Source organism: Lactuca serriola, chromosome 8 (assembly GCF_051521515.1).
Source record: "Lactuca serriola cultivar US96UC23 chromosome 8, Lser_US96UC23_V15, whole genome shotgun sequence".
NCBI lineage: Eukaryota > Viridiplantae > Streptophyta > Magnoliopsida > Asterales > Asteraceae > Lactuca > Lactuca serriola.
Window position 1 is genome coordinate 31,480,397 of NC_136415.1, and position 11,966 is coordinate 31,492,362.

An 11,966-nucleotide genomic window follows, 5' to 3' on the forward strand; every position below is an offset into this window, starting at 1 on the left:
AATGTATCTTATCCATTCGCTAAAGTTCGTTCCATCAAAAGTTACCTTCTGGCAAAGGCTCATCAATGTGAATGACCTAGCAGCAGCGTTGTTTGCGTTCGACATCTACAAATAGAAAGGACAAAGATAGATTAGAATTTGAATCCCTAATTATCAACCAATAAGAAAAATTAGGACTAGGATCCAACAACAATATTTACATATTAGAAAAGGGATACCGTAATCCAACATGCAAATAATTTGAAGGTAAGTGAATGACGATTCACTAATTCTCCACCATGAAAACATAACTTTAAGTTCTAAATGTATTGAGAATTCCTAGGTTTGGATGAGATTCATTGAACTTTTCAATGGCATGTTTAAATCTCGATATGCCCCTCTCGTTTGTGACTGGGATACCGAGGATCACAAAGTGGGTGTGAATAACCATGCAAATCCGCACGGTGCCTTCATTATAACAATCACCTATTCGATGTGCCGGTAAACCACACACGCTCCATCGAACTATGATAAAAAATGAATCACCCTTTGCCACCTTTTCTTAGAACCAATTAGTGTTCCGGTAAACCACACACGCTCCACTAACTTCTTAGCAAGGGTGCAAAGTGTAATTTCATGGGATTACATCAATTCACTTTTCCTAAAGTAACTAGGATTGGGAATTTTTGAAAAAAATGTAGTTACTTTGTATTTCATATTATACTTTTAATGAGCAGATGAGGTTGCCCTATCCTACCCGTTCGGCTAACGACCCTCCACCGATCAAGCAAGCGATGGGTGTGAGTGTACACCCATTAAGCGCCATTTTATAAGCAGCAACCTTATACCCACCTTATAGACCGGCTTCGTGAATGAGGCCTACTAACGGTAAGACTAGTATTTTAATTTTATATATATATATATATATATATATATATATATATATATATATATATATATATATATATATATATTAACCTTGTAATACTATATTAGTATAGGGTTGAATTTTAAACTTGTAAAATTCTAGGGTTTGAAATTTAAATTGTCTAAATTAAACTTTTAATCACAAAAGATAAATTTCAAAACTTGAGGGCAAGTTTTAAACTTTTCAAAACATAAGGGATCAAGTAACAAATAATTCAAATTAACCATTTAATCTCATAATTATCTTTATTTGATTTACTTAAATGTTTCTTTCAAAACAATTACCAATTTAATTAAAATAATCAATCAATTATCACATAACGAAATTATTATTTAATTAATTGATAAATATCTTTAATTAGGTCAAGAATATACTCAAATATATATTAAAATCGGATTTATATTGACCCATTAAGATAAAGCCAAGTTTCCATAAGATAAACAGCAAGAAATCCCGAAACTAGCTCTTTCTGACGCTCGAACTCGCCGAGTTGAGGCCTACTCGCCGAGTCCACTATGGAACTCGCCGAGTTCATCAGGCAGAAGACAAAAATCGAATTTTGCAATCAACAATCAAGCAACCAATGCATTAATTCAATAGAAACCAACCTGGCTCTGATACCACTGATGGGTTTGAGCCATAAGAACATTCTTATGTGCACATGCAAACCCTAATGCTTGGATCTAGGTTTCTCTAATTGAACATGCATTGTATCCAAGACTTTTGAACAATAGATCTAGGTAATAACATAAGAAAAACAGATCTAGAAGATTACCTTAAGTTGCTTGCTTGAATCTTCTTTTCCTTGGAGCTTAGAGTCACAATTGTCACTCCTCTAATGGCTTACAAACACCAAATTAGCAAGAGGATGATTAGAGAGAGAGAGAGGGGAGAGGGCAAGAAGTCGGCCAGGGTTCTTCCAAAGGCAAGAGTGTCGATTTCCTTGACCCCATGGGTCTATTTATACTTGTGAGGCTCCTAGGGTTTCACCCTTAAACCCTAATTGGATAACTTAGGCCCTAAGCAATCCAATCTCCTTATGATAAGCCTTGGATGATTTCTAGGTCTATCCAAAGCCCCTAAAACCGTCCACCCCTTATCCTTAAGGGATTATAGCCCAAAGTACAACTATCATACAATTGATAGTTTATGCCCTTTTATTTAATTAATCTCTTTAAGTCACCAAATTAATTCCTAATTAATTTATGACTTATATTAATCAAATAACAATATTATTATTCCTTATATTATACTCATAATATATTAATAATATTTCTTCTCTCATTATAAATCATCCTGTCAAGTTGCTATGGTGAAGGCAACCCAAAAGGACCATGCACAATCGGGTCAAATACTTGCCTAATATAGTTGCAGCCTTAGACACTATTCCAACAATCCTTGAGGCTCAAAACACTTTCTTAGCAATAAAGTTTCAATCTTTGAGGCTTTCATGAAGCCATGCATGAGATATATCCATTTCCATGGAAATAGATTATTGTTTTTAGAGTTTGAGCTTATGTGAGTTATGCAAGCCATCAAGTAAGCAACTTTATTGTTTAAGGCATGGAATAAGACTTGGATCTAAGTTTGTAGCTTCTGACTCGGAATATTAAGCACTTAATAGAGAAAGGACTTAACAGGGTATTACGATGATCGTACGTGTGGGTACGCCCAACGTACTCGCCATCAAGCACTTACGCTAAGCGTACTTTGGAGTATGCCCCGCGTAACGTAGTCAGTTTGGACCTTGAGTATTGGGGCCTCGGTGTCGGCTGTAATTTGGACTTTGGGCCTTAGTGGGCCAACAGGAGTCAAAGTATGGGCCAATGGCATTTTTGGGCTTAAGTAGGGCTATATGAGGAGTTAGGCTCAATTTAGAAAAATTGGGCCTTTAATGAGCCATTAGTGGACTTAGAAAGAAGTAAAGGGTTTGGGCCTTGGTTATGACCCACACCATAGCAGGGGTAAGATACTAATTCTACCCATAGAAGGATCCTCATTTTTATTAAGTGTTTTATTGGTCATGATAGCCGGAGAGCAGCCGGGACAGCAGTCAGGGATCTTTCACTCGGATTTTCAGCAGTCAGTTCTTCGAGGTGAGTTTCCTTCCAGTAGGAACGGGTCTACGGCCACAATGTCGGCCCGTATAGATATCAGTAGTTCCGGATTGCGGTCCGATGTCGGGGTGGTCCCGAGAAGTAGTTTAGTATGCTTGATGTCTTTGTGATTCAGGCATGTCTATGTGTTATGTGTTCCGGACTGCGGTCCAATGCAGTATGTAGTATATGTGTTATTGTTGTATGTTATGATTATGTTATGCTATGTTCATTCCATTCCGAACTTCGATCCGATGCAGTGGGCAAGGCCCTAGTTAGTTCTGGACTTCGGTCTGATGCAGTGGGCAAGGCGCTAGTTAGTTCTGGACTTCGGTCCGATGCAGTGGGCAAGGCCCTAGTTGGTTCCAGACTTCGGTCTGATGCAGAGGGCGAGGCCCTAGTTAGTTTCGGACTTCGGTCTGATGCAGTGGGCAAGACCCTAGTTAGTTCCAGACTTCGGTCCAATGCAGTGGTCACGGCCCTAGTTAGTTCTGGACTTTGGTCCGATGCAGTGAGCAAGGCCCTAGTCAGTTCCGGACTTCGGTCCGATGTAGTGGGCAAGGCCCTAGTCAGTTCCATACTTCGGTCCGATGCAGTTGGCAAGGCCCAGTATGTGCTTTATATGTTATCATATGGTATGTGGTAGTTTGGGGGAGTTCACTAAGGTTCGTGCTTACAGTTTCAGTTTTGGTTTAAGGTACTTCAGCTAGCAAGGGGAAGGGATCGTGATGATGGCATGGCACCCACCACAGTTTTAGCCTGAGAGTTAGACTCTGATATTTTTGACATGATTTGACATCAATTGTGATATGAGACATATTTTATGACATTTTGAGACACACGACTTATGGTTTTCTTATATGATATTTGGATATTATGGTTTTAGTAATGTTTTCAAACGAAATTTTTGGCTTGTATTTTTAGGATGTTTCAAGTTTGTATCAAAGCCTTGGTTTGAGGGATTCGAACACACTTTTGGGTGTGTCTGAACTCAAACTAAGGAAATGGTAAAAGGTTTTCAAAAGAAAAACATTTTCAAACGAATTTTTTGAAAAAGAAACTTAAAAAGAAAAGAGTTTTGAAAAGGAGAAAAGGTGTGTGGTTCATGCGTTCAGTCGAGCTCAAGTAAGTACTCCCAAATTACCAATACAAGTTGATGTTATGATTATCAGTTTCAGTTGAACAACATGCTAGAATAGGACTAAGGATCTAGGAAGGATGCCTTATGTGCCTGTTATATGTGTGATGTGCACAAAAGTACCCACTAATTTTAATATTTATAACCTAACAAACTTAGACTAACTATGCACTTATAGGCAGTGTACCTAGTCAGATTACAATATAGCTTAGGTAAGTCAGGTGTCGATCACAGGGAACGGTGGTGAATTAACTTAAAATATTTTATTATAGGTTACAGGTCACACGAAAAGAATAAAGAAGTAGTTTAATAAATCTTAAACGAACAATTAATTGACAACTCTCGATAAACTAACAGGAAAGCAGATATCTTCAGGTACTTTGGTTTAGATAAATTACACCTTAAAAACATAGATAATTGCATACACAAATTCATTTATTCATGTTCACCGATTCCTAAAATGATTAGATTCGCGTTCACTATAACTAATCCTTTAGAAAACAAGTCAATTCAAACAGTGATCAGTTGATTAAACTAACATGCGTCGTAGTGTTCAGTTCGTATCAAGCAAGACTTGTAAATATAGTTAATCAAATTGGTCATTCAATTAACCTCTTGTTGATGGTCATCAAACAAAGCTCACACATTAACTTACTTATTTCCATGTTAATCCTAGTTTCACATTTGTTATTCCTAGACTTATAATCTTGATAGTCATCAAAATCATAAGAGAGAAGCAATCGAGCAGATGTTCATACAACTCAATTTACTTAATAATTAACAGCAAATAATTATCATTAACACGTAAGGATCTTCTAACAAGCTTGGCAAGATAAATTAAACATAAACAAACAATTCAATATAGCAATTAGTCTAATAATCAAGGTTTCATTCAATCATAAACACAAAGTAAAAGGTTTTTACACCCAAATCAGAAACTAAATACATAATAGTAACATAGTGGAATGCTAAACATGGTCACGTTAACAACCCATATGATTACCGACATGTATCCGCTCTCCAATCCTTCCGATCTCCGCTCCCGTTAGCTTAACGTCCTTCCGGCCGCCTTCTAGACCCTCAAAACAGCTTAAACAGAAGTTAATTATCGACTAAATTAGGTTAGAAGTCGAATCCCCCCTTCTGGTCAGCTGATAATCGCCTTTTATAACCCTTGTAACTGACTTACGTACGTTGGGCGTAAGTCGGATTATGCTGGGCGTACTGAAGATTAATATGCGACGGAGTTATCTGGATGTCAGCCGTTACGCGGGGCGTACATATAGATTACACTGGGCGTAATTCGTATTTGGGTATGACGCTTGGCGTACAAGTCCATTACGCGGGGCGTAATCGGCTCCTCCAGCATTTTTTCTTTCTTTTAGCCTCTAAGCCCGATTTCTGCTTCAGTCTTTTCTTTTTGTGCTCTATCGACAACGAATAGCTGCAAATCATAATTCAAAGCATTATAAGTACTTTTTAGTTCTAAAAGAGAACAATAAAGGCCAAAATATTAAGATATAATGCATAATAATATATATAAAAATACACATATCAAAATACCCTACACTTAGCCTTTGCTTGCCCCCAAGCAAATTTACTTTTATTTTACTAATATCGTACTAAACAATCCATTTAAAACTCAGCCATTATGTCAAGACCGCAACACATGCATTTGTGTTTAAAATTTTCCTAAAGTACCGCCCCATACTTTAAATACTCACAATCTTCATAAACACTCGCCCACTTCTTTTGAACAATGCTCATTTTATGCATCCCTCCGAATCCATCCGCAGAAAACCTCCTAACCTCAAGGTATTTTTGGTTGAGCAACCCAAGCATACATAATCTAGAATTACAATTTATGATACCACTATGGAGCATTTTTTTGAATTCTTCACTTTCTTGATAATTTGATCTTTGATTTCTTTGAATTCACAACCTTGTTTGATTTGATTTCTGGTATCTTCAATTTTTGAACTCTTGGAATTTTGATATTTTGATCTTCACTTTAGTTGCTCCAAAATTCTTCAAACTTTTCTTGCAATTCTCTCTCTTTTTTTTTACATGTACCTCTCTTTTTTCACTCAAAACCCTACATGCTTAAGCAGGGGCGCTCAACTTCAACCTTTATTGGTTAACGATAATAATGTCCCTGGATACATTTCTGGTACACGATGCTAAACATATTGCATCCCTCAAACTAAGCGAGGTTGTGTTTTTGTTCCATGATTTCACTAAAATAAGGGAGGCCACAAATGCACTATAACGTGTATTGGCTCAACTAAACATTTGAGTTCTCATCGGATCATCTCATACCATATTAGCAAAAATTAATTTAAATTATCACTAGATTTTTCTAAATTAAACTATTATTTCAAGTTTATAAAGTTTTTAAATTTCCTAAATCTAGTAATTTCCAAACTATTATTTTTTTTATAACTATTATATTTTTTATAATTTACTTTTACCGACCCCCTACCCCACACTTATTTCATACAATGTCCTCATTGTATGCATAAAACTAATTAAGCATAAAAAGGAAGAAAAAGGAACAGACTCCCATGGGGTAGTTTTGGCGAGATCGAATGGGGCTGCTACAAGTTGCTTCAAATATTGCTGAACGACTGAAAACTGGAACTGCTGCTTCTGAATTTGCCGATAAAATCAAGACTGCCGACTTCGAAAATGTGGTGCAAAAGATTGCAAACAAATGCAATGTGTCGTAACCATGACATGAAAAAATGTCGACCACGTTGTCTCGTCAAGAATGACATCCTCTTCTCGCGATGAAAAATCCCCTACAACATAGGAAAGTGTCAACCATGTCGTGGCAGCTGGGATGATACTTCTTCCTCACGTCGAAATAAAACTCTATGGTATGGGAACAACTCATCCATATCATAAGAGTCAAAATATAGTAAAAATGCCAATCTTCTAAATAATCTCTCACGAAATCAATATACACCCCACACTTATGACAAATTGTGGGTCGTGACTATAATCTTCGAACTCTAACACGACTCTCTCTAGCAACAATCGGACCTAGCTGCTGAACTTACTGCCATCTTTCTAAAGGCGAAAATTCTACAGAGATATAAACAACCAAAGAGCATGATAAAACAACCTAATTTAAGCTTAATTACATACCAAATAAAAATACTAATACTAAGCAACACAAAAATAAACTAAAAATAACACAAAAATAAAAATAAAAAGGATAACTAAATCACTCATCATCTCCGTCATCATGCTACTGTGTCCCAGAAGTACTGGCTCCATCATGTCGTGACTGGAATGGTGGAGGGAAAGGAACCGAGTAGTGAAACCCCTGGTGGGCAAAGAATGCGGTCAACGTATCCCCATACTATTGCTGTTGTCTCTCCACGTGTGCAGCATACTCACCAAGGTTCTGAACCCCCACGTCAATACGGTCAATGCGTTGAGCTAGGTAACGCATATCAATCTCCGGATCAGGTCCCTGTTGCGCTCCCCGAGGAGCAGGTCTACGCCGCTGGACCCGTCTCGGCTGTGGCTCGACGGCACCCTCCTCGTCTTCCATGTCATCTGCTCGTACCCGCAAGACACCATCTCCGCCCCGCTCAAGTACACGCATCAACTCCAACAACTGAAGGCTCATCGGCCTCATATCATGAAACACCATCGATCTCGTGATATCACGCGTCAACAACTGATATGATCGAGCTAATCGCGTAATAAAATGCCCCCCCCACAAATCTGGCTATCCTCCCGAAGTCCCTTGGCCCTCCTACCCAAATACGCGACTAATCGCGTGATAAAATGCCCCCCCACAAATCGGGCTATCCTCCCGAAGTCCCCTGGCCCTCCTACCCAAATACGCGGCTAAAGCAACTGGAAGGTTCAGGTGCCTCCCTGGAGTAACAAGTGCCCATAAGAAATACAAGTCCGTCGAAGGCACTCTCTCACTGTTCTTATGGTGCGTGAGAGATATGGAAATCAGACGGTGCAGCAATCTGTATGTGGTAGACCGAATCATCCTCCCCCGTGCAGTAGATGGCGTATATACTCCCCCTGTAATCTCGGCCCAAAAAGTGTTTTCATTATAGTCATCTGGCCGATCCGTGAGACAATCAGCAAGGAATGTCGGGAAGTGGACACTCCTCGTCTCATCTGTTGTATATAACCCCACTCGAGTGGCGAGCTCTATCACACTACACTCCCGGCTCACACCCCCCAATCTGAAGGAAAAGGTTGTCCTATCATCGGGTGTCTTCCTAGGGTCATAGGAAACTGTAGCGTAAAAATCCAGCAAAAATTCCCGATAAACAGGCTCCTGGATCCTGAACAATTGTGCCCATCCCTGACATACGAACAAATTCACTCCACTCGCGTCCGAATGCGTGTATTGCAAAAAATCCTGGATCAGCGAAGCAAGTCCAGTCTGGGTCGCCAATTCCCAGTCAAATGAAGGTGCTATGTCGATCTCCTTAGTGAGCAGCAAACTCAAATTGTTGACATATCGTGCCCGGGTTGCATCATTCAGAGTTTGCGGAAATTTTAAGAAACGGTGATCGGTCACGTCCTCGGGTGGGTTGGTCCTTTGAGTTCTTCGGGCCATAATCTGCACAAATAAATACCAAAACAAAACCAAACAAAATATTCCAGCATTAACAATTTTTAAACCAAAAAATAATGGTCCTTGGGCCTGTTGTACGCTGGGCGTACATCCAGCATACACTGGGCGTACGTCCAATTTTACAAATCTGTGTCGGTGTCCCTGCTCAAAAGGGCATAAACTTCAACAAAATACACAAGGCAGTCAATAACCACTAGAAAGTCAAAATGCGGGACCAAACCTAGGCTTATGTCCAAGAATGCGAATCAATCACTGTTCGTTCTTTGTCTATTCATGATTAGCAAACATTACACAGGGAAACTTTATCGGGGCAGTTAAAAATCGAAGAGTGTATAGGGCGTACGCTAGGCGTCCGTCCACAAACTCAAATCGATGGTCATTGGATGGGATTAAGACCAAATTAGGTCCTAGGGTTTAGTCTATTGATCGAAATCGGTTTATTTAAGCAAATATCAAACATACATTTGTGAAATCGGCCCCAATTCAAGAAATATATGAACCCTAGATTTTGACAAAGGGAATATGCAACTAATTTCACTGATTTAAACACAAATCATCGACATTGAGTAACCGAATAACATACCTTTGTGTTGATTCTACAAGGAAAGAACAATCGGAGATTTTTGGGAGAAGAACTTGTCGTCACAGTATGCGGCGAAGGAAGAGAGTTTGAAAGAATAACAAAAAAGTCAAAGGGTTAAATGATAAAACATGTCGCCGATTTACGCTGGGCGTAAAGCAAAGTTACGTTGGGCGTAACCCAAGTCCGAGAAAAAGTCATCCGCGATCAGAGGTTGAGTACGCTTGGCGTACATTAACATTACGCTGGGCGTAATTGTAACTGAAATATTTCCTTTTCTTTATTTGAAATTTCTTTCTTTTAACTAATTAATTTGGGAACTTATTATTATTTTTCTCTTTTTAAATTGCTTCAACAACAGCCATGACTTTCCGATGAGTGACATTTTAAAAAAAAATGAGACGTCATGATCACTTGTCTTTGTCGAGATCAAACAACAATGGTTGATCAAAACCCTTGCACGCAAGAATTGGTTTGTGAAAACAACCACTTTCGGGACGTGTTAGATTATTTCCTTTGTTTTCTTCGCACTTTTAACTAAAAGTAGAACAAGAAGTGACCTAACTAGTCAAGAACAACAAGAGCTCGGTCTTCCACTTAACCACCACAATACGCCTTGCTATACTACGCCTCATGGATTGAGTTGGACAAATCAACAAAGTAGTAGGCTAAATCGGTCAAGAATTCCCTAATCGCTTGCATTCTCGAAACCCATGCAAAAAGTAAAGTCAAGCAATGTGTACAATCCCAAATTCCTGCAATTAACAACAAGAACCTTCCCGACAAGTGAAATGATATCATCGAAAATAAACTCTAAAAAAAACTAACTAAACAAATAACGAATAATCAAATAAACTAAGTTAATTTCAAGCCGTTCCCCGACAACAGCGCCAAAAACTTGATGTGCACAAAAGTACCCACTAATTTTAATATTTGTAACCTAACAAACTTAGACTAACTATGCACTTATAGGCAGTGTACATAGTCAGATTACAGTATAGCTTAGGTAAGTCGGGTGTCGATCACAGGGAACGGTGGTGAATTAACTTAAAATATTTTATTATAGGTTACAGGTCACACAAAAAGAATAAAAAAGTAGTTTAATAAATCTCAAACGAACAATTAATTGACAACTCTCGATAAACTAACAGGAAAGCAAATCTCTTCAGGTACTTTGGTTTAGATAAATTACACCTTAAAAACATAGACAATTGCATACACAAATTCATTTATTCATGTTCACCGATTCCTAAAATGATTAGATTCGCGTTCACTATAACTAATCCTTTAGAAAACAAGTCAATTCAAACAGTGATCAGTTGATTAAACTAACATGCGTCGTAGTGTTCAGTTCGTATCAAGCAAGACTTGTAAATATAGTTAATCAAATTGGTCATTCAATTAACCTCTTGTTGATGGTCATCAAACAAAGCTCACACATTAACTTACTTATTTCCATGTTAATCCTAGTTTCACATTTGTTATTCCTAGACTTATAATCTTGATAGTCATCAAAATCATAAGAGAGAAGCAATCGAGCAGATGTTCATACAACTCAATTTACTTAATAATTAACAGCAAATAATTATCATTAACACGTAAGGATCTTCTAACAAGCTTGGCAAGATAAATTAAACATAAACAAACAATTCAATATAGCAATTAGTCTAATAATCAAGGTTTCATTCAATCATAAACACAAAGTAAAAGGTTTTTACACCCAAATCAGAAACTAAATACATAATAGTAACATAGTGGAATGCTAAACATGGTCACGTTAACAACCCATATGATTACCGACATGTATCCGCTCTCCAATCCTTCCGATATCCGCTCCCGTTAGCTTAACGTCCTTCCAGCCGCCTTCTAGACCCTCAAAACAGTTTAACAGAAGTTAATTATCGACTAAATTAGGTTAGAATTCGAATCCCCCCTTCTGGTCAGCTGATAATCGCCTTTTATAACCCTTGTAACCGACTTACGTACGCTGGGTGTAAGTCGGATTACGCTGGGCGTACTGAAGATTAATACGCGATGGAGTTATCTGGATGCCAGCCATTACGTGGGGCGTACATATAGATTACACTGGGCGTAATTCGTATTTGGCTATTACACTTGGCGTACAAGTCCATTACGCGGGGCGTAATCGACTCCTCCAACATTTTTTCTTTCTTTTAGCCTCTAAGCCCGATTTCCGCTTCAGTCTTTTCTTTTTGTGCTCTATCGACAACGAATAGCTGCAAATCATAATTCAAAGCATTATAAGTACTTTTTAGTTCTAAAAGAGAATAATAAAGGCCAAAATATTAAGATATAATGCATAAAAATATATATAAAAATACACATATCAATGTGTTTCAGCTTTATGAGAATTGCATGCTAAGTATAGAACTGACAGTATGATAGCCTGAGTAGTATATGCTTGATTATGTGTACTCAATGCCCGAATGTTGCTTGCTTTGTGCTTTAGGAGTTCTAGTTGTCTTTCTCTAACTAGTAAATGAATATGTTAAGTTACATATTGCGAGGATTAAATATTTTCAGAAGATTAGGTCAAGCTCTATTTCACAGCTCTTGTTTGAGTCCAACCGTTGTAGGGTAGGATCTCTCATTCGAAGAATTATCTA